Source organism: Pogoniulus pusillus, chromosome 6, assembly GCF_015220805.1.
Source record: "Pogoniulus pusillus isolate bPogPus1 chromosome 6, bPogPus1.pri, whole genome shotgun sequence".
Taxonomy (NCBI): domain Eukaryota; kingdom Metazoa; phylum Chordata; class Aves; order Piciformes; family Lybiidae; genus Pogoniulus; species Pogoniulus pusillus.
Window position 1 is genome coordinate 29324616 of NC_087269.1, and position 27792 is coordinate 29352407.

Sequence of the window (27792 nt, forward strand, 5' to 3'; positions counted from 1 at the left end):
ACTGTGCTTGGAGGTGTTGAAGCAAAGCCTGGATGAGGCTCTTAGTGCCATGGTGTAGTTGATTGGACAGGGCTGGGTGCTAGGTTGGAGTGGATGAGCTTAGAAGTCTCTTCCAACCTGGTTGATTCTATGATTCTATGGTGATGTTAGGTCAATAGTTGGAGTCAGTAAACTTAGAGGTCTTTTCCAGTCAAAACACTTCTATGGAAAGAGCAAAGTGTTGGAGAAAGGCACCAGTGATGCTCTGTCCCCCCCTTCCTATTGCCTGTTAGAGACAACCACATCCACCTGCAGAGGTGTTAGCCATGCCAGGGCTAAAATCCCTTCACCTGTGCCCTGGCCCTGCTGTTGGCTTTAAGGGGGAGGGTGGGGTTAGATGCTGCTGTTAATTCCATGATTTGGGAGAATGGGAAGAAAGGATTCTTGGGTGCCTAGGAGCTGCTGGAAGAAGCTGCATTTGCTGGGCATGAGATGCACAGGTAAGAGATATGGTATGAGAGTTGAGTGCCTGTTGGAGAGAGGATTTGGCTTTTGCTACACCTAACTCTTCATAATCAGTTAGTGAGGTCTGGCAGAGCATTCTTCCAGCTGCCTGTGCTCTGCTTCACTCCCTTTGTTTGTGTTACAATTACAGCAGAGCTTTGCTTAGGGAGAAAAAAATGACAAAGTGACCAAGAAGAACACACAGAGAGCTGCCCAGGAGAGATAATCAGTTGTTAAAACAAGGCTGCTGCTGCTCTAATTAAAAAGGAAATGAAATTAGGTTTAAAGTGGAATTAACTGAAGGCTCTCTTATCCTGTCCATCTTTGTCCAGCCCTTCTGGACAGCTGTGATGGAAAGAAAAAATCTGATCCTTTCTGAAGCTCTCACTCCCTGGGGATCCCTCCAGAGCCTGGACCTGAGCAATGCCACAGATTAGATGCCCTGTCCTTTCCTCTCACCCTCAGCTCCACTTTCAGCAGTTGTACAGGAGGTCAGAGCTGACCTTCTATGAAAGTTTGTGCAGAGCTTGTGTTTCACTGCTGTCTCCTGATAGTTTTTTGTTGGCCAGGGAGCCTGCAGGAGTAGATTGCCTGTGTCTAATTAGGTGGCTGAAGCTGTTAGAAATGATTTTCTGTTTATTAAAGCTTAGTTGGTACCACAGATAGCTTCTACTTCTTTGGGTGAAGGGTTAAAAGCCTGTCCTTGGTGTTAATGTCATGGCTATAATGCTGGTAGACTTCACTTCTCCTTTGGAAGGAGAAGCACTCTGAGCCTTTAATCTGTCCCCTTGGGAGGAAAGTGTGCCGACAGGTGGAGTGTGTGATGTGATCAACAAGCTTGTGTGGTCTGGTTTCACAGAACCACAGAATATTAGGGGTTGGAAGAGATCATCAAGTCCAACACCCCCCTACCAAAGCAGGATCACCTAAGGCAGGTCGTACAAGAATGCATCCAGGTGGGTTTTGAAAGCTTCCAGGGAAGGAGACTCCACAACCTCTCTGGGCAGCCTGCTCCAGCACCCTCACAGTAAAGAAATATCCCTTTTATGGATATGAGGTGGAGCCTTCTGTGTCCTAGCTTGTACCCATTGTTCCTTGTCCTGTCACTGGGCAGCACCAGTAAGAGCCTGACACCTTCATCTTGACACTCACCCTTTAGATCTTCGTAGATGTTGATAAGAAGTTGATTTGTGATCCTTCCTCTCCTGACAACAGAGTGAGCCAGCCTTTGGTCCTCTCCCTCTGAGCTCTGCCCAGGAGCCAGCAGTGCCCTCCTGCAGCCCAGCAGGCAGCCAAGGGCTGGGCTGCAGCCAGAGGAGTGTGAGCCTCTCCTTCTGTGCTCTTGCCACTGCTGTTTGGTGAATGAGTCTGGGTTTCTGCACAAGTGGCCAAGGGTTTCCAGGATGCCAACAGCCCTTAAATCTGGGTGAAACCAACCATTAGCAATAAAGGCTGGATGGGACACTTAGTGCCATGGCCTAGTTGATTGGACAGGGCTGGGTGCTAGGTTGGACTGGATGATCTTGGAGGTCTCTTCCAACCTGCTTGCTTCTATGATTCTATGTTGCTTGTCTAGGGCTGGGTGCTAGGTTGGACTGGCTGAGCTTGGAGGTCCCTTCCAACCTGCTTGATTCTATGATCAGAGGAAGTGTTAAGGCATTGCTTGGGCCCCATCAGCATCTTGTGAGGACACTTCTCACAGCATTTTGTCACCCTGCCTGACACCTCTTCCACTGAAATGCCCTTTGGCTGCTTTCACTCCAGATCTGGCTTGGATGAGAAAAAACCCAGGATGTGTCAGGAGTGTGCCTGCAAAAAGGGAAAGATGGCTCTGAAAGGGTGGTGATGGGGAACTCCAGGAGAGGGACAGGCAAGGATTTCCAGCAGCATGCTGCTTGCAGGCAGTGATGGGAGAAGTCACCTATCTTTGGGTGTGTGCTAGTTTGAGCCTAGCTGGGATATTTTAGTGAGAGGAACTAGATTATAGGCTGTGAAAGGGAAACCATCACAGGGTGGATTGAATGTATGGCCAGCAGGCTGAAGGAGGTTCTCCTCACTCTCTACTCTGCCCTACTGAAGCCATTTCTGGAATGTTCTGTTCAGTTCTGGGCTCCCCAGTTTAAGAGAGACCAGAAAGTACTGGAAAGAGACTAGCAGAGGTTATGAAGGTGCTAGGGGCCTGGAGCATCTCTGTGAGGAGGAAAGGCTGAGAGACCTGGGGCTATTAAGCCTGCAGAAGAGTAGGCTGAGAGGGGATCTGAGCAACAGCTAAAGGGTGGGAGCAGAGGATGTGGCCAGGCTCTTTGCAGTGGTGCCCAGTAACATGACAAGGGGAAATGGACACAAACTGGAACCCAAGAGGTTCCACCTGAACAAGAGGAGAAATTTATTTGGTGTGAGGGTGCTGGAGCACAGGAGAGGCTTCTCAAAGAGGTTGTGGAGTCTCCTTCCCTGGAGAGGTTCTAAACCCACCTGGCTGTTGTGATCCTGGGCAAGCTGCTGTGGGTGATTCTGCTTTAGCAGGGGAGTTAGTCTTGGAGGATCTTGAGAGGTCTCTTCCAACTACTACCAGGCTGGGATTCTGTGAATGGGAGAAGAAAACTCTGGACCATGTAAGACTATGCCAACAGAAATGCCATACTGATGTTTGAAGCACAGAGAAGACCTCCTCTGAATAACAGCTTGGATAGCAGCAGCAGCTATGGCAGTTTTTATTCTCCTGGTTGATTTGAATCTCTTTGTTGGCAGAAAGCAGTGTTTGGAGGTATTTAACTTGGCAAACATCTCTAGTCAAGCTCTTTACAGCCATCACATGCCTTGCAGCCTTCACCATTACCTCTGGGCTTGAATGCCAAGGGCAGAATCATTCCAACCAGACCTCCCAAATGGCTCTGACTCTGCTGAGGCACTAGAGAGGTGCATACTAAAAACTAAGCTGCTCTTCCTCTCTAGATCACCCTCCCAACATCTCCCCTCTCTTAACCTCTGTGTTCAGTACCTGTGCAACCCCAGCCCATCTCCCTCCCAACATCTCCCCTCTCTTAACTCTTCACTCAGTAACTCTGCAACCCCAGCTCATCTCCCTCCCAACATCTCCCCTCTCTTAACCTCTGTATTCAGTACCTGTGCAACCCCAGGAGTTAGCAAGGTTGTGGCAAGTGGCTCATGCATGAAGCCATCAAGTTTGCAGTAAGACAATGTCACAGGGCACCCTGAGGCAGTGAGTTTGAGTAGTAACTCCCCCCCTCAACCCCAACATTCATTAAAACAAGTCTGTTCTCTTCAGCACTGAAGTCCAGCTCCCAGCCCCACGTATTTTCATGCTGTGAGAAAGGGGAAATACCTTCCTGGGACCAGTAGTTACATCTGTGCTCTGTTATGGGCCTCTTATTCAGCTGCTTTCTGACACTGCCAGTCCCTGACCCACCAATCTCTCCTTGTCTCTGCTGCTTTCTCTTCCTCCTCTCGCAGCCTCTTGTGTCTTTTCTTGGATTAAAATGCAGCCCTATATTGTGTCCTTGGAGGAGTTGTGGGAATCTGATGGGTGGGCTCTTTGGCAATGCAAAGGTTGAGTGCTGAGGAGCTGCCTGGCACTCAGGTTCATCTTGATGTGCTGCCTGATGCGTACCAGAGTGTTTTGAAGTGACACAGCTGCAGTATATTGGAGATCCTCAGCTGAGCCATGCATGATGGCTTCTAGCTTTTCCTTTGCATTGAATTCCTATAGATGCCAGCCTGCTGGCTCACTCTGAGGAGTTTCTTGCCCCAAATGAGCAAATTGATGGCTGAGAAATGTGCATTCCATGTCCTCTGTAATTTGTGCTGCCACACAACTGCTTGTGAAAGTGAAATGCAATCGATGGCCCAGGCCAGAAAGCTTCAATTTCATCTCTGCAAACACTGAAGCATTCAGTTTTCTTTTGTTTTCCTGTTTCAGTGCCACCACAGCCTCATCCCATCATGGTCAGACAAAATCTTTAGGCCATTCCATACCTTTGCACTTTTTATTGCCTTTCTTTAGGTGCAGCTCCTTTCTTGTCCAGAGGGTCAGCAGCTGCACCATCTAAATGCAACTGGAATCATAGAATCAACCAGGTAGGAAGAGAACTCCAAACTCATCCAGTCCAACCCAGGGCTGACCTCATTGCTGTCTACAGCTACCTGCAGGGAGGCTGTAGCCAGGTGGGGTTGGTCTCTTGTGCCAGGCAAGCAGCAAGAGAAGAAGGGGACACAGTCTGAAGTTGAGCCAGGGGAGGTCTAGGCTGGATGTTAGGAGGAAGATGTTGCCAGAGAGAGTGATTGGCATTGGAATGGGCTGCCCAGGGAGGTGGTGGAGTGGCTGTGCCTGGAGGTGTTGAAGCAAAGCCTGGCTGAGGCACTTAGTGCCATGGTCTGGTTGATTGGCCAGGGCTGGGTGCTAGGTTGGACTGGATAAGGTTGGAGCTCTCTTCCAACCTGCTTGATTCTATGATTCAAGACCCAGAAACCTTCAGGTAAAATCAGAAAAGAGAAAAAAATTAGTTGGAAAAAAACTCTAAGATACTCCAATCCAACCATTATAGCAAGAGGAAATTGGCAAGTTTAGGTTGGACATGAAGGAAAAGTTCTGCTCTAAGGTTTGCTAATCTCTGGACCAAGCTGCCCATGGCAGGAGTGGAGTCCACATCCCTGGAGGGATTTAAAAGATAATGTAGCTGTGGTGCTGATGGACATGGTTTAGTGGTCACCTGTCACTGCTGGGTTAATGGCTGGACTTGATATTAAAAGGTGTGTTTCATAGAATCAACCAGGTTGGAAGAGACCTCCAAGCTCATCCAATGCAACCTAGCACCAGCCCTGTCCTGTCACCTAGACCATGGCATTAAGTGTGACCAAAATGATTCTTTGGTTCTGTGTGGGCAAGTGGGGAACCCAAACCCCCCTATACTGGTAATGTTGTCCTTGCCATGTCCCTGCGTTTGGGCTTTGAGGTAGAAGAAGTCCCCAGGGCATAACTCTGGTGCTAGAAGGAGCCTGGGAAAGGCAAGCAGCTTTTTGGGCACCCTTCTCACCCTAGGGCTTGTTCATGTTTATAAACATGCAAAGGGTGAGTGCCAGGAGGCTGGAGCCAGGCTCTGCTGGGTGATGCCCAGTGACAGGGCAAGGGGCAGTGGGTGGAAGCTGAGCCATAGGAAGCTCTATGGAAAAAAATGAGGAGGGATTTTTTTTTCACTGTGAAGGTGATGGAACACTGGAACAGGCTGCCCAGGGGAGGTTGTGGAGTCGCTGGAGATGTTCAAGACCTGCCTGGATGCATTCCTGTGTGATCATGTATAGGTGATCCTGCTCTGGCAGGGGGCTTGGACTGGATGAGCTTTTGAGGTCCCTTCCAGCCCCTGACATTCTGTGACCCTGTGTGCAAATGTAAGCATATGGCTTCTCCCTTTTCCCTACAAGAAGGCCCAGGCAGGTGGTTAAAGGCTTGATGGAACAGCAGAGCTACCTGATAGGTTGGGCTGGATGATCTTGGAGGTCTCTTCCAACCTGATTGGTTGTATGAATGAGTCTCCCATCTCTCAGCACTGCAGGCATCGAAGCCACCTTGTGCTGGTAGTCAATGACTCAAGCAATTCTGACCCTGCTTTCTCTTCTTGAAGAGGGGGTTGATGCCAAGGGCTCATTCCTGTGTCTTTCTGCTTCCCATGGGAAAAGATGTCCTGTTGGCATGTGCTTGTCTTTAATATGGAGAGCTGCTGGATATTCAGGACCTGCTTGGATATTCAGGACCTGCTTGGATGCATTCCCGTGTGATCTGGTATAGGTGATCCTGCTCTGGCAGAGGAGGTTGGGCTGGATGAGCTTTCAAGGTCCCTTCCAGCCCCTAACATTCTGTGGGCTGCTCCAGTCTCCTAGCTATGGGGTGAAGGAATCTCTCTCCATCCCTCCCAGGTATTTAGGGTGTGCAGGAGATGGGGATGCTGTGGTCTCCTGCTGTGGATGGCATGACAGAACCAGCCTTGGAAGCACAGGTGCAGCTGGGGCTAGGAAGAAATCCTCATTCATGCCTCTGTTCCTGGGTCATGCTTGAAATTAATGAGTGGCTTTGGAAAAAAAAACCCAACACACACCAAAGATAAGGAGCAAGTTCCTTTTTATTAATATAGTTTGGATTCTTTCTTTGCCTGTGGGTGTCTGGACACCCTTAGGTCATATTTTCAAGCTGTCTTTCAATCTAGAAGATGCAAGATTTTCTTTAGTAATGAGAAGGGAGATGCTCTGCTAATCACACAACTCCTGAAGCAGGGTCTGTCTGCAGGTGGAAACCAATGTAGCAAGCAGGTTGTGACAAAACAGTGACCAGCCATGACTGGCATGTGTAGATCTCCTTCAGCAAGAGCCATAGAAGCCCACACCACCTCCCTGGGCAGCCCATTCCAATGCCAATCACTCTCTCTGCCAACAGTTTCCTCCTAACAGCCAGCCTAGACCTCCCCCAGCACAACTTGAGAGAGCATCCACAGGGCTGTGATGAAGCCATTGCAAAGCACTCGCTGCTGGGTGGCTTCCTGGGTCTAGCTCTTAACGGAGCTTAATGTGCCAAGAGATGGGAGGTTGTGAGGGGAAGGCTGATGAGAAGCTGAGGTTGCCAGGCAGTGTGGTGCAGGTTGTTCAACACCCCCTGCAAGCAGTGAGCCAGTTTCTGCTACAACTGGAGGAGAGGAGCAGGCAGAGTGGTGCTTCTCAGGGAGCTCAGTGAAGATGGGTGTTTGGCAGGCATCAGTCAGCAAGGGTTAGTGGGCAGAGGTGCTGGAGGAGGGGAATGTTGAGCAGAGGTTGCAGATTTGTCATGTCTGTGGGAGCTGGAGGAGTGCATCTGCAGAATCATAGAATCAAGCAGGTTGGAAGAGACCTCCAAGCTCAGCCAGTCCAACCTAGCACCCAGCCCTGGTCAATCAACCAGACCATGGCACTAAGTGCCTCAGCCAGGCTTGGCTTCAACACCTCCAGGCACAGCAACTCCACCACCTCCCTGGGCAGCCCATTCCAATGCCAATCACTCTCTCTGACAACAACTTCCTCCTAACAGCCAGCCTAGACCTCCCCTGCCACAACTTGAGACTCTATTCCCTTGTTCTGTTGCTGCTTGTCTGGCAGAAGAGACCAACCCCACCTGGCTACAGCCTCCCTTCAGGGAGTTGCAGACAGCAATGAGGTCAGCCCTGAGCCTCCTCTTCTGCAGGCCAAACACCCCCAGCTCCCTCAGCCTCTCCTCACAGGGCTCTGCTCCAGGCCCCTCACCACCTTCCTTGCCCTTCTCTGGACACCTTCCAGCACCTCAGCATCTCTCTTGAATTGAGGAGCCCAGAACTGGACACAGCACTCAAGGTGTGGCCTGAGCAGTGCTGAGTACAGGGGCAGAAGAACCTCCCTTGTCCTGCTGGCCACACTCTTCCTGAGCCAGCCCAGGATGCCATTGGCTCTCCTGCCCACCTGGGCACACTGCTGCCTCATCTTCAGCTACTACCTACCAGCACCCCCAGGTCCATTTCTGCCTGGCTGCTCTCAGCCACTCTGTCCCCAGCCTGTAGTGCTGCTTGGGGGTGTTGTGGCCAAAGTGCAGAACCCTGCACTTGGCTTTGTTCAATCTCATCCCTTTGGCCTCTGCCCACCCATCCAGCCTGGCAAGGTCCCTCTGCAGGGCTCTCCTACCCTCCAACAGCTCCACACCTGCTCCTAGCTTGCTGTCATCTGCAAACTTACTGATGGAGGACTCAGTCCCCTGCTCCAGATCATCAGTTAAGATACTGAACAGGACTGTGCCCAGCACTGATCCCTGGGGCACACCACTAGTGACAGCTGCCAACTGCATGTGGCACCATTCACCACCACTCTCTGGGCTCTGCCATCCAGCCATTTCTTGACCCATATCAGCGTGAATCTGTCCAAGCCATGAGCTGCCAGCTTTGCCAGGAGCTGCTTGTGGCAGACAGTGTCAAAGGCTTTGCTGCAGTCCAGGTAGACTACAGCCACTACCTTCATAGAATCATTGAGGGAAAAGATCTTTTAAGATCATTAAGTGCAACCATTTGCCTAACATCTGTAAGAACCAAAAACACTGTAAGAACCCCCAAAAGAAGTGCTGTGGCTTGAGTGTAGTCCTCAGGGAGCACAACCTTCTTAGTATGAGTCCCCTCCTGCAACCTTCTGGGCTCTCCAGGCCCACTGTTCCCTTCCCTCATCACTTATATCACCTTTACCCTGCATTTAAGATGTTAAAATGCTCGTTTGGGGTACTCGAGGGGGCAGCAGGAGCCCTGGGGCTGTGTGCACAGATGGTGGTGACCACAAAACAAGAGGCAAACCAGAAACCACAAGCAGAGGAGGGGAAAATAATCAAGCCTAGTGGAAAGGCAGGGGGGGGAAATGCACCCAACTTGTCCTCTTAGAACAGAAAAGGCCTCCTCCCCTCCAAAGAAATAAAAGCCAGAGTGAAATGAAGGTAAATGCCAGAGGTTTAAGTACCACACTGCAGAGTGTGTTTTAAAGGTTACCTTTCAGGGGGTTGAAGAGAGCGAGCGACAGCAAGGGAAGGAGTTGGAGCACTTCCCATTGTGAGGACCACTCCAGCTCTTAATGGATTTTTATATCCCTGTCTGCTTCCCCCCCCCCCCTTCCCCCATGACATTATTAAAATTGCTTATTTTTAATTTTTTTCTTTTCTTAATAATAACTTTTTCCCCCTTTCTCTCCCACCCTCCCCACCCCTTTCTTCTTCTTGGCCACAAAAGGGGCTGGGGCAGGCAGGCAGGAGGACAAACTCAGTTGCCATGGTGATATCCAGCTACGTGGTGAACATCTGCATCATTGATTTTTGTTTTTTTGGAGCCAGAAGAAAATAAACCAAGAAGTTTTGGGGGCAATTTTTTGTTTGGAAGAGAGAGGAAAGAAAAAAAACAAACCCAACAAACAAAAGCCATATAAAAAATGAAGTGTGTTCATGTTCTCCAGGAAGGAAGTCCCAGGGTTTAATTACAGGCGTGGGAAGGTGACATTTCCAGGGCTTACCTGACCAGGATAAAGAAAAGAGAAGCTTGAAGCAAGGTAAACACCTGCTGTAGAGCAGACACAACCCCCCCCCCACACCCCCTTTGCCTTCCACCTATCAAACATTGCTCCATTTGCTAGCCAAAAACTGCTCCCAACATTATCTCTGGCTTGGGATCTAGAGCTTTATCTTTGGTAGGTGCTCTGTGTGCCTGGCAGAGCTGGAAGATGTGGAGGCATCTCCCAAAAGCAGGGACAAAACTGCTTTGAGGCTTTCCAGTACTTAGTGCCATGGTCTGGTTGATTGGCCAGGGCTGGGTGCTAGGTTGGACTGGCTGAGCTTGGAGGTCTCTTCCAACCTGCTTGATTCTGCATTGATTGGACAGGGCTGGGTGCTAGGTTGGACTGCCTGAGCTTGCAGATCTCTTCCAACCTGCTTGATTCTATGATAAAGGCTCCACTTGCTAGCCAAAAACTGCTCCCAGCATTATCTCTGGCTTGGGATCTAGAGCTTTACCTTTGGTAGGTTCTCTGTGTGGCTGGCAGAGCTGGGAGATGTGGAGGCATCTCCTAAAAGCAGGGACAAAACTGTTCTGAGACGGCAAAAAGCATCTTTCTGCTCCCCAGCACTTGGTGCCATGGCCTGGTTGATTGGACAGGGCTGGGTGCTAGGTTGGACTGGCTGAGCTTGGAGGTCTCTTCCAACCTGGTTGCTTCTATGATCCTTCCTCTGCAGTGCCACCAGGCTGGGTAAAACCTGGGTACTGGGTACCATGGGTGGCCTCAGCACCTGACAGAGAGAGGGGCTGATGGCACAGGACCTGCCAACACTCTCACTGATCCGCTTGCAGCAGGCTCCTTGGCATCCTCCACTTTGCCTTCCCAGATGGATAGACAGCTGGAGGGCCACCAAAATACTCCAGCAGACAGAGAGTTTTGCAGCAGGAGAGGGTCCCAGCTCCTTGCCAGGACAGCCAAGGATGCTGCCTCCCTGGGCAGCCCATTCCAGTTCCCTCAGCCTCTCCTCACAGGGTTGTGTTCCAGGCCCCTCACCAGCTTCATCACCCTTCTCTGGGCATGTTTCAGTATCTCAACATCCGTGTGGACTACCCTGGGTGATCCTGATTTTGGCAGGGGGGTTGGACTCAATGATCTCTGGAGGTCCCTTCCATCCTCTGACTTACTGTGAGACTCCACCATCTCTCTGGGCAGGTTGTTGCAGGGCTCCACAATCTTCAAAGTCAGAAGTTCCTCCTTGTGTTTAGAGGGAACTTTATGTGTCCAAGTTTGTGCCCATTGCCTCTTGGCTCCTTACTGGGCACCACTGAAGAAAGATTGACCTCAACCTCCTGAGGTGTCCAGTGCTGCTGGCTGGGAGCAGGGTAGTATCACCCAATGGTTAGAATATTGGTCCCTGCCAGGGCTTGCAGAGTGCAGATGCTCTGTAATGCCTGGTGGGTGTGGGATCCCAGGGTGTTCAGCCTGCAGCAGCCTTCTTTTCACAGGGATAGGGAAGGATCTCGGGGTGCTTAGCCTGGTCTGACTCTTGGGTAAGGGAGATGGTCCCCTGCACTGAACATCTCCTTTGCACATGCAGCAGACACGATGCAGAGACTGGGGGGCATCAACACCAGGTTGGTTTGGTGTCAACCAGTAGAGGCTGTCAGAGCTCAGGCCTCCCAGGTAGGATGAAGGGCTGCAGGTAGGTGCAAACATGTGTGGTCAGTAGGTCAAGGGAGGTGATTCTGCCTTTCTGCTCTGGTGAGAACTCAGTGGGAGTGTTGTGTCCGGTTCTGGAGTCCCTAGCACAAGTAGGAGGAGATGGATCTGTTGGACAGGGTCCAGAGGAGGGGCACAAAGATGATCAGAGGGCTGGGGCAGCTCTCCTAGGAGGGCAGGCTGAAGGAGGGGTTAGACTCGATCTCCTTGGGTCCCTTCCAACCCCTAACATCCTGTGATCCTATGACCTTACAGTGGCCTTCCAGGAACTGAGAGGGGCTACAAGAAAGCTGGGAGGGACTTTTCACGAGGGCTTGTAGTGATAGGATGAGGGGAAATGGCTTTAAACTAGAATAGGGAAGATCTAGATTGGACGTTAGGAAGACATTCTTTACTATGAGGGTGGTGAGACCCTGGAACAGGTTTTGCAGAGAAGCTGTGGACACCTCATGTATTGAGGCACTTAAGACCCAGGCTGGATGGGCATTTGAGCAACCTGCTCTTGTGTGTGAGGTGTCCCTGCCCACGGCAGTGGTGTTGGAACTAGATAGTCTTTAATGTCCCTTCTAAATCAAGCCGTTCTGAGTCTGTGAAACCTCCCCAGGCAGGCTCTGGAGGTGGCTTGGAGGGAAAAGTCCCTGGCATAAAGCTAATCTCCACCTCTGCAGACCCCAGCTCCCCCACTGTGTGCCCTGACCAGGCTCTTGCAGGGTGTCAGATGGCCTCACAGAAACGAATTATCACCTTGGCTGGGGTGGTTGATGTGATTTCAGTCGCAGCTGCTTTTACCAGCCACGATCCCTGCCCAGCAGGACCCAAGCAGCCGACTGCTGGGGGAGGCAAGCGGAGATGGTGGAGGGCTCCTTCCAGTGCTGAGCTCTGTTTTAGCCACTCACACAGCTCCTGCAGAGAGGGATTTGCTGCAATCACACACAGTCAGGGGGAGAGGAGGAAATCCCATGCCTCAGGCTGCTCTCAAGGGGTGGGCAGGCAGAGTGAGGTCTTCTCTCATGGTAGGTAGGGGTTGCAGGACATCCCTTCCACCTGGCTACCAGCCTTGCCTCCATGGAAGTGGTTTTAGTAGCAATCCTAGCTCCTGCTAGGGGACCAGAATGGGTGAGAGAGGGGGTGGACATTACCCCTGCTTCACCTCCAGCCCCAACTGTGGCTGCATCAATGGGTTGTATCTGTTGTCCCCACCAAGTGCTGGGGCAGGCACATGGAGATTCCCCCCTTACACCCATGCAGCAGCACATCAGCCTCTGCCTTTATCATAGAATCAGCCACGTTGGAAGAGACCTCCAAGCTCAGCCAGGCCAACCTAGCACCCAGCCCTGGCCAATCAACCAGACCATGGCACTAAGTGCCTCAGCCAGGCTTTGCTTCAACACCTCCAGGCACAGAGACTCCACCACCTCCCTGGGCAGCCCATTCCAATGCCAATCACTCTCTCTGACAACAACTTCCTCCTAACAGCCAGCCCAGACCTCCCCTGCCACAACTTCAGACTCTGTCCCCTTCTTCTCTTGCTGCTTGCCTGGCAGAAGAGACCAACCCCACCTGGCTACAGCCTCCCTTCAGGGACTTGTAGGCAGCAATGAGGTCAGCCCTGAGCCTCCTCTTCTGCAGGCCAAACACCCCCAGCTCCCTCAGCCTCTCCTCACAGGGCTGTGCTCCAGGCCCCTCACCAGCTTTGGTGCCTTCTCTGGACACCTTCCAGCACTTCAACATCTCTCTTGAATTGAGGAGCCCAGAACTGGACACAGCACTCTTAGGTTCCCTCGTGCAGCACCTTGCATCCCACCATCACCGTGTCCAGCCAACCTGGACACATCACCAGCCAGTGGTCCTTCAGCAGGTGGGTGGCAAAAGAGTTAACTTGTTAGAACTTTTCAGCCTGAATTGAGCATGCCGTTGGCAAACAGGTAGTACAGCTAATAAAATGAACCTCATCTTTACTCCAAAGCTGTATTTTGTTAGCTCCAGGGGCTCTGGTAACTGCTGCTATTGCTCTTATTTCTTCTTGCTTTTATTTCACCAGAAAGCCCACAATAAAAAACACAGTGCAAGTGCTTGGAGAAAAATAGTTGTCAAGGCAAGCAGTTATCAGAATTACTTTGGGGCCAAGGGGTGATGCAGAAGTCATGCAGCAGCCAGGCAGTGCAACCCCACCAGATCCTCCTTGGAAGAGCTCTGCAGGGATGTGTTGGACTAGATGATCTTCAGAGATCCCTTCCAACCCCTATCATTCTGCAATGTGTCTTCACCAGGATGGATCCTGCTGATGTGCCTGTCACAGTTCCTGCTGTGAGGTAAGACTGGAGAGGTTTTAACCCTGGGGTTTTTGTGGGGGGGAGGAGAAGAAGGGTTTAGCATCCATGCTTAAGGTGAGGATCAACACCTACTTGTGCCATGCTCAGGTTTGTTTATGGTGTGGTAGAGAAGGAGAAAGGTTGGGCTGAATAAAAAGGGAGCTGTGCTAGAGTGAGGGCAGTGAAATACTGGCACAGGTTGCCCAGAGAGGTGGTGGAGACTCCATCCATGGTGACAGTGAAGGTCAAACTTGATCTATTTAAAGCTGGACCCTTCTGGATGTGTTACTGTGTGACCTGCCCTAGGTGGCTCTGCTTTGTCAGAGGGGTTGGACTTAGTGATCTCCTGAAGTCCCTTCCAACCCCTACTCTTCTATGATTCTATGGCCCTGCTCACTATATGGCAGGGTTGGACAAGATGACCTTCAAGGGTCCCTTCCAACTCAAACCAGCCTATGATTCTATCAGAAAGAGCTTTGAACCCACCAAGCAGCACTTCCTGGGACCATGTGTCTGTATTTAGGTTTTGGTTGGCTCTCCTTGCCTCCCAGGAGAGCCAGGCTGGCACTGCAGGGACACACAGGCTTACCCAAAGCTCCTGCTGATGGCTTTGTGCAGACAGCGCTGGATTAGGACTTGTGTGCCTATTGCTTTGGTTGATAATGCTGCTACAAAGAGGGTGTGGGGTGGCAAGGAAAAGACCACTTCATGAAAGAGAGGCAGAGATGGAGATTTAATTGGATAATTCTCAGTGAAGCATCTCCTGGTTAAGCAGCCAGAGCCCCACCTGCATCTTTCCATTGCTTTGCATGTTAACAAGGTCTGCATCCCGGGAAGCGGCTGGTGGGGACACGAGGGGTTACTGCAGCTGGCAGCACTGCTTCCATTTATCCTCCAGGGTAACTACAGGCTGGAAGTGGATGTCAGTGCTCCTCTCCAGCAGCCTGGATGCTTGCTGGGCTGGCTGAGCTCTTCCTTAGGTTGCTCACATGCATTGCTGGAGCAAAATCACAGAACTAATTAATCACAGGGTGGTGGAGGATTAAAGAGACCTCTGGAGATCATCTGGTCCAACCCACCTGCCAGACCAGGTTCACCTAGAGCAGCTTACACAGGACAGTGCCCAGGCAGCTTTTGAGTGATTGAGGACTTTTCAGGATATCAGGGAGTGCCAGGACTAGGGGGAATGGAGCGAAGCTAGAGGTGGGTAGGCTCAGGCTGGAGGTGAGGAGGTTGTTCAGCATGAGAGTGGTGAGAGGTTGGATTAAGTTGCCCTGGGAGGTCGCTGAAGCCCCATGGCTGGAGGTGTTTAAGGCCAGGCTGGATGGGGGTCTGTCCAGGCTGCTCTAGGGTAGGGTGTCCCTGCCCATGGCAGGGGGGTTGGAACTGGCTCATCCTTGTGGTCCCTTCCAACCCTGACTGATTCTAGGATTCCACAGATGGGGACTCCACCACCCTCAAAGTCAAGAAGTTCCTCCTCATGTTTAGATGGAGCTTTCTATGTTCAAGTTGGTGCCTGTTAATCTCCTGTCACTGGGTACCACTGCAAAAAGCCTGGTCCCATCCTCCTGACACCCACCCTTTAAGTGGTGGATGAGAAGCTCAACATGAGCCAGCAGTGTGCACTTGCAGCCCAGGCTCTGGTTGGCTTTCTGGGCTGCATCAGGAGAAGTGTGGCCAGCAGGGCCAGGGAGGTCCTCCCCCTCTGCTGTGCTCTGCTGAGATCCCACCTGGAGTACTGCATCCAGTTCTGGAGCCCCCATTGCAAGAGGGATGTGGAGATGCTGGAGTGTGTCCAGAGAAGGGCCAGGAGGATGCTGAGAGGGCTGGAGCAGCTCTGCTGTGAGCACAGACTGAAAGAGTTGGGGCTGTTGAGCCTGGATAAGAGGAGGCTCCCAGGTGACCTCCTTGTGGCCTTCCAGGATCTGAAGGAGGCCTCCAGAAAAGCTGGGGAGGAACTTTTTAGGCTGTGAGGGAGTGGCAGGACTAGGGGGAATGGAGCAAAGCTGGAGGTGGGGAGATTTGGCCTGGAGGTGAGGAGGAAGTTGTTGATCATGAGAGTGGTGAGAGGCTGGAATGGGTTTCCCAGGGAGGTGGTTGAGGCCCCATGGCTGGAGGTGTTTAAGGCCAGGCTGGCTGAGGCTGTGGCCAGGCTGCTCTAGGGTAGGGTGTCCCTGGGCATGGCAGGGGGGTTGGAACTGGCTGATCCTTGTGGTCCCTTCCAGCCCTGACTGATTCTATGGTTCTATGAAGTATTTATAAGGTCTCCTGCTGCTGTTTAGGAGTTTGGACAGCTTTAACCTTCCTATGAGCAGAAGTTTCCATCAGGAGAGAGAGAAGTGATTGAGCTTTAGATTTCATCATGGTGAGCAAATAGGAGCCTTGGCTCTGTTTTGCCTTTCCCCCTCCAGAGAAACAGCACAAAGCAGGAGAGTGGCAGCAGAATCATGGAATCATTTGGAGAGGAAAGGGTGTTCAAGGTTATCAAGTTCAACTACTGACCCAGCACTGCCAGGTCCATCACTAAACAATGTCCCCAGCACCACATCTGATAGGTTTTCAAATCCCTCCAGGGTTGGGGACCTCATCATTGCCCTGAGCAGCCTGGTCAAGGGATTAAGAAACCTTTCAACTGAGAAACCATTACCAGTGTCCAACGTGGGAGGTCTAGGCTGGCTGTTAGGAGGAAGTTGTTGGCAGAGAGAGTGATTGGCATTGGAATGGGCTGCCCAGGGAGGTGGTGGAGTCGCTGTCCCTGGAGGTGTTGAAGCCAAGCCTGGCTGAGGCACTCAGTGCCATGGTCTGGTTGATTGGCCAGGGCTGGGTGCTAGGTTGGGCTGGCTGAGCTTGGAGGTCTCTTCCAACCTACTTGATTCTATGAACTTAAACCTCCCCTGCTGCAACTTGAGGCCATTTCCTTTTGTCTTATTACTTTTTCCTTGGGAGGAGAGGCCAATCCCCACCTCCAACCTCCTTTCAGGGAGTGGTAGAGAGCCAGAAGGTCTCTCCTCAGTCTCCTCTTCTCCAGGTTAAACAACTTCAGTTCCCTCAACCACTCCTCAGCAAACCTGTTCTTCAGATCCTTCCACCAGCTTCATTGCCCTTCTCTGGACACGCCCCAGCACCTCAATGTCCTTCTTAGAGTGAGGACTAGAATAGAACAGCTGAAAATGTTGTTTGTTTTGTCACTTTAATTATCCAAACCAGCCTGAATGGACGAGTTTCTTTGCTTCAAGGCCAGGCTGGGCACAGATGTTAAGCTGAGTAGGAAAGACATCCAGGAAACAGTCATGGACAAATGCTTGCAAATCTATCACTGGAAATTTCTGGAGCTCTTCCTATCCCAGACAACCTGACCTTCAATTTGTTGAGCTTTACCCCATGGTTTTAATGGTTGTCAGTGTAAGTGCAAGCTGTTTGTTCCTGGAAGCACCCCCAAGCCTTGAGAGAAACTCAAGTTGCCCTTGTCCCCCCCCCCCCCCCTCCAGGAGGTTTCACTCTCAGCTCTTTATTTATCACAGAAGCATCATGCTGTTCTCTGGGAGGTTGCCCTCTGCTCTGACCCTCAGAAAGCATGTCCTGAAAGATGTCACTCAGTAGGGAAGCAAGCCATAAATGTCTGAAAAGCTGCAGAATCAGGCTGGGGAAACAAACATCAGGAAGATTTCAAGTTGTCCCCTTGCCAGCCTCACTAATAGTCTGAGCAGAGAGGAAAGGAGAAAGCTGCTGTAAGAACCACTCCAGCCATAGGACCTCCTAGTCCCTAGGACCTCCCAGCTGATGAGGGGCATTAGAAGAACTCAAATAAGCAGCTAATAACCCCAAAGTCTCATTATTCTTGTGGGCACTGAATTAGCAGCAGCAGCAAGTCGGAGGCAGGTGACTCTAACTGACTCACAGGGAGCAGCTTTCTCCCACAGCGTGGTCACAGCTTGGCTTGCCCTGGCCTTTGACAGGTATCCTTTAACCAGAGGGAACCTTTCCAAATGCCATGAAATGCCACCAGGCTTGCCCATGTCAGCACCGAGTCCTGCTCCAAAGAGCAAATTTTCTGGTGATTAAAATTAATAAGCTTGGCTCATCCAGTTCTGGTCCAGGGAATAGATGCTGGGAGAGGGCTGCTCACTGTGCTCTGAGTCTGAGCTGCACAGCTCACATGGACAAGAGGCACTGAAATTCCCCAAGGTCACCAGTCCAGACATAACTTGCAGCCAGGAAGCAACAGCAGACGTTGGAGACTGCTCACCCACACCCATCCACTCCAGAAACATGACCTCCATTTAGAGCCAGTCACCTCCAGGCCTGTTACTCACTGAAAGGGATGTCAGGTTCTGGCAACTTCCAAAGCCTTCTGCTTCAGGCCTTTGTGTGAGCTCAGAGCAGCAAAAGCTCTAGTCCCTCAAACCCATTCCACACTGGTTTTGGGGTGGGGAGGGAGGTCTCACCATGCCTAGTGACTCACCCAAAAGACAGACCAGTGTTGGCAAGAGTCAGCGTGCTGGAAGTGCCTGCAGGTGCAGGGCACCTCCATAGAGAATCAGAATCAAGCAGGTTGGAAGAGACCTCCAAGATCATCCAGTCCAACCTAGCACCCAGCCCTGGCCAATCAACCAGACCATGGCACTAAGTGCCTCAGCCAGGCTTGGCTTCAACACCTCCAGGCACAGCGACTCCACCACCTCCCTGGGCAGCCCATTCCAATGCCAATCACTCTCTCTGACAACAACTTCCTCCTAACAGCCAGCCTAGACCTCCCCTGGCACACCTTGAGCCTCTGTCCCCTTCTTCTCTTGCTGCTTGCCTGGCAGAAGAGACCAACCCCACCTGGCTACAGCCTCCCTTCAGGGAGTTCGAGACAGCAATGAGGTCAGCCCTGAGCCTCCTCTTGTGCAGGCTGCACACCCCCAGCTCCCTCAGCCTCTCCTCACAGGGCTGTGCTCCAGGCCCCTCACCAGCTTCGGTGCCCTTCTCTGGACACCTTCCAGCACCTCAACATCTCTCTTGAATTGAGGAGCCCAGAACTGGACACAGCACTCAAGCTGTGGCCTGAGCAGTGCTGAGCACAGGGGCAGAAGAACCTCCCTTGTCCTGCTGGCCACACTCTTCCTGAGCCAGCCCAGGATGCCATTGGCTCTGCTGCCCACCTGGGCACACTGCTGCCTCAGCTTCAGCTACTCTCTACCAGCACCCCCAGCTCCCTTTCTTCCTGGCTGCTCTCAGCCACTCTGTCCCCAGCCTGTAGTGCTGCTTGGGGTTGTTGTGGCCAAAGTGCAGAATCCTGCCCTTGGCCTTGTTCAGTCTCATCCCATTGGCCTCTGCCCACCCATCCAGCCTGGCCAGGTCCCTCTGCAGGGCTCTCCTACCCTCCAACAGCTCCACACCTGCTCCTAGCTTGCTGTCATCTGCAAACTTACTGATGCTGGACTCAATCCCCTGCTCCAGATCATCAGTTAAGATACTGAACAGGACTGGGCCCAGCACTGATCCCTGGGGCACACCACTAGTGACAGCTGCCAACTGCATGTGGCACCATTCACCACCACTCTCTGGGCCTGGCCCTCCAGCCAGTTCTTGACCCATATCAGAGTGAATCTGTCCAAGCCATGAGCTGCCAGCTTTGCCAGGAGCTGCTTGTGGCAGACAGTGCCAGAGTCTTTGCTGCAGTCCAGGTAGACTGCAGCCACAGCCTGCTCCATATTCACCAGGCAGGGACCCTGATCATAAAAGGAGCTCAGGTTGGTCAGGCAGGACCTGGCCCTCCCTTGATTGCACAGGGCTGGTTGATAGGTTGCACTGGATGATCTTGGAGGTCTCTTCCAACCTGTTTTTTTCTGTGATTCTAAACCCATGCTGTCTGGGCCTCATCCCTTGGCCATCCTCAAGCTCTGGGTGGCTTCAGCCAGCTGAAGACCAGGAGGTGAGATCCGAGGCTTGTTGAAAATAGATATGCACCAGGATGTATGGTCACAGACCTTGGCCCCTCCACTCCACAGCCTTCCTGGAGCCAGCCCATCTGGTGGCCCCCTCCTGAGTCACCACTGGTGCTGTTGGCAGGTATATGGCAGGAGGAAGCTGGGCTTTGCTGGGTGTCACTCAGCAAAGGATGTTCCCAGTGCTGGGCAGTGACACCCATTGTTAGCAGGGCCAGGCTGAACCCAGACAAACAAGGTGAGATGACACTCAGCAGTCAGTGAGTCCTCCCCCTCACTCATTACTCTGTCAGCCCTTTCAGCTGGAGTGCCAAAATATGTTTGGCATGGAACCACTCCTCCTCTTTCTTCTCTTTCCCTCCTTTTCTTCAGGCTCTGGCTGAACTCATCTCTTTGGAACAAACCCCAATATTCACCTGCTCTCTGGGCTGTTGGTTTTCTTACTGCCTCACCTGCTCCTGTTGCTTGAGAAGATCTGAGAATATCTGGGTCTTGAAAATGAAACTCTGTTGGGCTTTGACTGGTGGGTATGAGTTGTTAATTATTTCTGCCTCCCTCCTTCCCCCCCTCCCCCCAAAATGCTCACATATTCCATAACTGCAGGTTACTGGCAGGGATTTGAAGATGTACTTGGCAAAGGTACTCTCTGTCTGGGATAGAGATGAGCAAAACAGGAAGCTTCCCTCTAAATCAGCATCTTTCCAAAGGTTTGGGCTATTCCAGGCTAGGACAGACCTTGCTTGTGCCTTGCAGAGCTTTGGCTGGGAATGGAACAGAGCCTGTGTGGGCAGTCACTAAGATGTTCCATCAGGCAGATGAGGATGGAAGAGGAAAATGTGGGTTACTTTGCTTGGTTTTTGTTGGTTGGTTGGTTTTGGGGCTGGTTTGTCTTTGGTGGAGAATGCTCCTGCTCAGCCCTAGCTTGGGAGTCCTGCCAGGTAAAGATGGACTTGAGATGTTGGGATGTTGGATTTGAGATGTGGGGATCCTGCTCACAACTGCTGCCATGCCTTTGCTACTTCAGAGAGCACCTTCAGGAGGCCAGGCTTAGTTCTGCATTGCTTTGCTTAGTTTAGTTCCTGATCTTCTCTGTTAAGTACAGTAGAAGGAAAATCTTGGGACAGAAGAATAGGGAGACATGTTCATTGTTATGAACAGCTCTCCTAAGCCAGACCCAGAATGCTCCAAGGGCTGTTTGAAAAGCTGTGTTCAGGGCTTAGAAACTCCAGACACAGCACCTCTGCCCTAAACCCTCCACCTTTCTGTGACCAGATGATGTGATCTTCCTTCCATCAGCCAGATCTTAGAATAGAATGATAGAATCAGGCAGGGTTGGAAGGGACCACAAGGATCAGCCAGTTCCACCCCCCCTGCCATGCCCAGGGACACCCTACCCTAGAGCAGCCTGCACACAGCCTCAGCCAGCCTGGCCTTAAGCACCTCCAGCCATGGGGCCTCAACCACCTCCCTGAGCAACCCATTCCAGGCTCTCACCACTCTCATGCTCAACAACTTCCTCCTCCTGGCCAGGCTCAATCTCCCCACCTCCAGCTTTGCTCCATTCCCCCTAGTCCTGGCTCTCCCTCACAGTCTCAAAAGTCCCTCCCCAGCTTTTTTGGAGACCCCCTGCAGATCCTGGAAGGCCACAAGAAGGTCACCTGGGAGCCTCCTCTCCTCCAGACTGAACATTCCCAACTCTTTCAGTCTGTCCTCAGAGCAGAGGCACCCCATTCCAGGCTCTTGCCACTCTCATGCTGAAGAACTTCCTCCTCATGTCCAGTCTGAAACTACCCATCTCCAGCTTTGCTCCATTCTCCTGTCATTCCCTGAGATCCTAAAAGATGAGTGAGGCTCAAGGGGAACCAACCCCAAATCTTTGTTGGCACCAGCTTTCACCTCCTCTTCCCTTGCCCACTTGCCTCTTTTTTTCCATGCCTTCCTCTTCCATAGGGTTCCTGGCTGCAACCTGCTCACTCCCTCAGAGTTCCCAGCAAATGCTACATGAGATGCCAAAGCCAAAAAGCTGACCTCATCATTTCTCAGCAGGAGAGAAGTTTGCCAGCCATGGGTATTTTCAGTGACCTCATATGGTGAAGGATCTGCATCCCATCTTACCTGGCAAATGCCAGCCACGAGACAGGGCTGGGAGCAGGAGCCAGCCTTGTTACTGGAAGGAATATTTTTAGCCTGGCAAAAGCATCACTCTGGGAAGCTTATTCCTTCAGACAGTAATACCTTGGTCTGTCAGAGTGAGCATGCAGCCTCTCCTGCTGCTCCAGCAGCCTCCTCTCCTGCTGCTCCAGCAGCCTCTCCTCGCAGCCCCAGCACCGTGGACTCATCCAGACCTGCCTGTCTGTCAGTGTGGGTCAAGGCTGGACATGTGTTAGAACATGAAAAGCAATCACAGCTGAAAATGAAAGGATGGGGAAAGTGTGAAGAAAATCTTGTGGGTGTCAGACAAGTCCCCCCCCCCAAGCCTGCCCAATGAGGTCTCCCCATCAGGTAACACCCAGGGAGGGAAATGCTTTGGTGTGCCCCACAGAGAATCTGGGGATAAAGCTTGGTGGTTTGGGTTAGGGTTAGGATGGATGCTGGATGCTGCTGTGGTGGAAATGTCTAAATGGGGTTGGGTGTCCATGGGTGAGAAGGCTGATGCCACTGCCCTCTCTCCAGGCTGGCATTTCCCTGATGATCTTCCTGATGGATGGCATTTCCCTGGTGATCTTCCTGATAAGCTGGCTGGGAGAGGGTGGAGAGCAACATGAGCTGTCATCTGCTCTACCTGCAGGTCGGCTGAGGAGAGGAAAAGAGCCAGCAGACAGACACTACATGTCCTACGTGCCAGGCTGCCCACTCAGCTTCCTCCCTCCCCATTACCAGCTGCAGGATCAGCCTTGTTAGTGGCACCGGGACTGGGACTGGGAGGATCTTCTCCCAGGCAACCAGCAATAGAACAAGGGGACACAGTCTTGTGCCAGGGTAGGTATAGGCTGGATGTTAGGAGGAAGTTCTTCACAGAGGGAGTGATTGGCATTGGAATGGGCTGCCCAGGGAGGTGGTGGAGTCACCGTCCCTGGAGGTGTTGAAGCAAAGCCTGGCTGAGGCACTTAGTGCCATGGTCTGGTTGATTGGATAGGGCTGGGTGCTAGGTTGGACTGGCTGAGCTTGGAGGTCTCTTCCAACCTGGTTGATTGTATGATCCTGTGATCTAGGGTGAGTTGCCAGGCTCTGTGGGTTGTGCTCCTGTGCCTGCACGGTGGAGGGTCCTGCAACACAGGTGAAGTGCTCAGGAGAAGCCGTGCAGTGAGCTTGCAAGCTCACAGTTGACTACTGAACGTCTGTCTTGAAGGCCAAAAGAGAAAGATAAACCCCACTGGAGTCTGTGCAACATCTGGATTTTGGAATGAGGAGGACTGTAGGATGGTCCAGGGGGATGCAGAGCAGGCTGGCCCGCTGAGGAAGCCTCTCAGCCTGCATCCTTGACCCATCCCCTTTTTCCAGCAGATAGCACCAGGCAGTTGCTGGCCTTCCTTCAGGAAGCCCCTTGCTCCATCCTCTCGCTAAATGAAGATGTCCAACCTCCTGCTATCATCACACTGACTTCCCAGGCAGAGCTCTGGGCTGCTCTGCTGAGCTCCTGCCCGCGCTGTGGCAGGCAGGAGGGGGCAGTGGGTGGTGTGTGAAGCATTGGGAGTGTGACCGAGTAGGTGATTATTTCATTCTGCTGGGGGAAGGAGGAACCAATTTCCATGTGGCACTCCCTGGGTATACCTGGAGGGCGCAGCTGATGAATAGGACTCTTTGCCTTGCCGCAGGCTGAGCCCAGCAAAGCTCAAGAGAGGTTTTTTTCTTTCCTGAGCTGCTCCATTAACACAAACAGACAGCAATGCTGGCTGCTGACACCAGGGTTAATTAAATCCATCTCTCCATCAATTCTTATTCAACTATTATCGATGGTCATTAGATCAGCGACAAAGTGACAAGCAAACAGTAATAGACTCAGCTTAACCCTTGTGGTGCTGGAGAAGGAACCCAGGTGAGGGAGGAAGTGGCTTCTCTGGCGTGCTGCTCAAGTTCTGCTTGCTCTCTCTAAGAGCATCCCACCATTATTTGAGGTAGTCCCCTTGGTGGGGCAGGTCATCACCCCACTCCCTGAGGAGCACCATGCCTGTGTCCTTCTCTGTTCCCTCTAATCAGCATTGCTCAGGCCACATCTTGAGTGCTGTGTCCAGTTCTGGGCTCCTCAGTTCAAGAGAGATGTTGAGGTACTGGAAGGTGTCCAGAGAAGGGCAACAAAGCTGGTGAGGGGCCTGGAGCACAGCCCTATGAAGAGAGGCTGAGGGAGCTGGGGGTGTGCAGCCTGCAGAAGAGGAGGCTCAGGGCTGACCTCATTGCTGCCTACAACTCCCTGAAGGGAGGCTGTAGCCAGGTGGGGTTGGTCTCTTCTGCCAGGCAAGCAGCAAGAGAAGAATGGGATAGAGTCTGAAGTTGTGCCAGGGCAGGTCTAGGCTGGGTGTTAGGAGGAAGTTGTTGTCAGAGAGAGTGATTGGCATTGGAATGGGCTGCCCAGGGAGGTGGTGGAGTTGCTGTGCCTGGAGGTGTTGAAGCAAAGCCTGGCTTGAGGCACTTAGTGCCATGGTCTGGTTGATTGGCCAGGGCTGGGTTGATTGGACTGGATGATCTTGGAGGTCTCTTCCAACCTGCTTGATTCTATGATTCTCTGTCCCTTTCCATCAGCTTTATGACCTGAGGGTTCCTGACTTGTTCCTCAGGTATGCTGAGGAACAGCAGCTGTTATCTATGGCATGTTGACTTGGAGTCATCAAATGATTTGGGTTGGGAGGGACCTTCAAAGGTCATCTAGTCCAACCTCTCTGCAGGGAGCAGGAAAGTCTCACTGCTGCTTCCTTCTCACCATGACACAGATGTGGAAGGGTGTTTGAGGGCAGCTACGCCTTAGGGTTTGTTTGTGGGGGCAAAGTACCACTTGTGTTATAAAGTGGCCCTAAACTGTGTGACAGAGTCACAGGGGTGATGCTGCCCTTGGATGGGAGACCCACAGACACGAGAAAACTAATTTCTGGAGTAAGTCCATCTGTGGAAGGACTACAAAGGACGAGGGAACCAGGCTGCTTCAGCTCTCAGAAGAGCCCTTCCCTCTCACAGCAAAGCCGAGCTGATTTCCACTCCCCCCCCCGCCCCCTCACCCCATGCCATCATGTCCTGAAGGCCCTTCCAGTGCCACTCACACTTTTACAAGCAGGCTTGCGGGGAAAAGCTGCTGCTGCTGCTGCTGCTCTCCTCCCTCTGCCCCTCTGATTAACAGCTTAAATGAGAGCTGAAGGCTGCCCAAGGGCTGCAATACATTTTCACGCTTCCGCTGCTGCAGCCAGCAAGCCACCGTCCAGCTCTCCTCAAGGTCACTCACAGCCTTCCAGTGACTTTCCAGCTTGCTCAGGGACTGCCTGTGTCCTGTGGTTTCTAACTTACAGATCAAAGAGATGAGGTCTTGCTGGGAGAGCTGGAGCTGGGGCTTGGCGGTGGCTCCCATGGGGCAGGTGGTGACAGTGGGTTTTGAAGTGCCTGCAATGAGATGGATCTGGAGTTTGGAGCATGTGATGTGTATTTAGCCAGCTTCCCTTCAGGTAGGGTTCATAGAATCAACCAGGTTGGAAGAGACCTCCAAGATCATCCAGTCCAACCTAGCACCCAGCCCTAACCAATCAACCAGACCATGGCACTAAGTGCCTCAGCCAGGCTTTTCTTGAAGACCCCCAGGGACGGTGCCTCCACCACCTCCCTGGGCAGCCCATTCCAATGGGAAATCACTCTCTCTGGGAAGAACTTCTTCCTAATATCCAGCCCATACCTCCCCTGGCACAACTTGAGACTGTGTCCCCTTGTTCTATTGCTGGTTGCCTGGGAGAAGAGGCCAACCCCCACCTGGCTACAATGCCCCTTCAGGTAGTTGTAGACAGTAATAAGATCACCTCTGAGCCTCCTCTTCTCCAGGCTAAACAGGCCCAGCTCCCTCAACCTCTCCTCATAGGATTTGTGCTCCAGGCCCCTCACCAGCTTTGTTGCCCTTCTCTGGACATGTTCCAGCACCTCAACATCTTTCTTGAATTGAGAGGCCCAGAACTGGACACAGCACTCAAGCTGTGGCCTGAGCAGTGCTGAGTACAGGGGCAGAAGAACCTCCCTTGTCCTGCTGGCCACACTCTTCCTGATGCAGGCCAGGATGCCATTGGCTTTCTTGGCCACCTGGGCACACTGCTGGCTCATCTTCAGCTTACTATCTATCAGTACCCCCAGGTCCCTTTCCTCCTGGCTGCTCTCAGCCACTCAGTCCCCAGCCTGTAGTGCTGCTTGGGGGTGTTGTGGCCAAAGTGCAGAACCCTGCACTTGGCCTTGTTCAATCTCATCCCATTGGTCTCTGCCCACCCATCCAGCCTGTCCAGGTCCCTCTGCAGGGCTCTCCTACCTTCCAACAGCTCCACACCTGCTCCTAGCTTGGTGTCATCTGCAAACTTACTGATGCTGGACTCAATCCCCTGCTCTAGATCATCAGTAAAGATATTGAACAGGACTGGGCCCAGTACTGATCCGTGGGGAACCCTCTGTGTCTTGGCTCTAGTTTAAATCTCCCAGAGACTCAGGTATAGTGAATAGAACCAGTAACAAGTTCTAGGATGCCTTTCCCTCTTCCTCTTTTGCTTTCAAAGAAAAGGAATTAGATGGAGAGAGGCAAAGGTAAAACACACCCAAATAAATAATCTCACTTCCATTTGGAAGTTAAAAGAGAGAACTTTAACAGTAAATAAAAGGTATTTGAGGTAGGGGAGTTACAAAGAAGGTGTAGGGAAGGGAAAACAAGACACAAAATATGTAGACACAACCAGATTGATGTCAATGAGTTTGTCCACCCTCGTGAACTGATGGCCACGAGCTAAAACAAAGAGCAGCAGGAACAGGAGGGTGATGCAGGGAGGCAGAGCAAGAGAGAATGAAACAGAAAGTTCCTCTCTTTTGATAGGGGGCTAGACAGGGAGTGGGCTAACCACTGCACCTGGAGTGAGGTTCAGACCCAACCTCGCAGAGGAGTCAGGAGGAGCTGGGTCAGGGTCAAGACCTAGACTGGCTGAGCTTGGAGGTCTCTTCCAACCTGCTTGATTCTATGACTTCACCTGGATTACTGTGTGCAGTTCTGCTGCCCTGACCACAGCAAGGACCTTATTGAGGAGGGTGGTGAAGGTGATTGGAGGGCTGGAGCATGTCTTCTACTACGATGTACTGAATGAGTTCAGCCTAGAGAAGAGAAGGCTCTAGAGTGACCTTGCATTGGCCTTCCAGCACCTGAAGGGGCCCACAAGAAAGCTGGAGAGGGACTGTTTCCAAGGGCTTGTAACACTAGGACAGGAGTTACTGGTTTGAAACCAGAGCAGAGTAGATTTAGATTAGCCATTGGGAAGAAGCTCTTTCCTGTGAGGGTGATGGAACACTCAAACAGGCTGCCCAGGGAGGTGGTGGAGGCTCCATGCCTTGAAGGTCAGGCTCAGTGGGGCTTTGAGCAGCTGATCTAGCTGGGGATGTCCCTGCTCACTGCAGGGCAGTTGGTCTAGATGACATTCAAAGTCCCTTCCAACCCAACACATTCAGTTGAGAGGTCTGGCAAACATGACCTATGGGCAGTGGCTGAGGGAGCTGGGGTTGTTTAGTCTGGAGAAGAGAAGGCTAAGAGGGGACCTTATTGCCCTCTACAACTCAAGTTGTGCAGGGGAGGTCTAGGCTGGATGTTAGGAGGAAGTTCTTCACAGAGAGAGTGATTGGCATTGGAATGGGCTGCCCAGGGAGGTGGTGGAGTTGCTGTGCCTGGAGGTGTTGAAGCAAAGCCTGGCTGAGGCACTTAGTGCCATGGTCTGGTTGACTGGGCAGGGCTGGGTGCTAGGTTGGACTGGATGAGCTTGGAGGTCTCTTCTAACCTGGTTGTTTCTAACTACCTAAAAGGAGGTTGCAGTGAGGCTGGATCTGGTCTCTTCTCCCCAATTCCTAATGCTAGGACGAGAGGAAATGGCCTCAAGTTGTGTCAGGAGAAGTTTAAGTTGGATGTTGGGAGAAAGTTCTTTACTGAGCAGGTAGTCAGGCCCTGGAACAGGCTGCCCAGGGAGATGATGGAGTTGCCATCTCTGGAGGTGTTCAAGAAAAGCCTGGTTGAGGCACTTAGTGCCATGGTCTGGTTGATTGGACAGGGCTGGATGATAATTTGGACTGGCTGAGCTTGGAGTCTATGATTGAGTCTATGATTTGGTTTAGTCAAGGACTTG

The 27792-nt window shown here is 52.0% G+C and overlaps 1 long non-coding RNA gene across 1 annotated transcript; it reads left to right on the forward strand.

Moving 5' to 3' along the window:
* Positions 1-391: 391 nt before the first annotated feature.
* On the forward strand, positions 392-19986 carry LOC135176526 (uncharacterized). Its single transcript, XR_010302697.1, has 3 exons — positions 392-479; positions 13268-13538; positions 19841-19986. It is a non-coding gene; the product is annotated as an uncharacterized LOC135176526 (long non-coding RNA).
* Positions 19987-27792: the final 7806 nt, after the last annotated feature.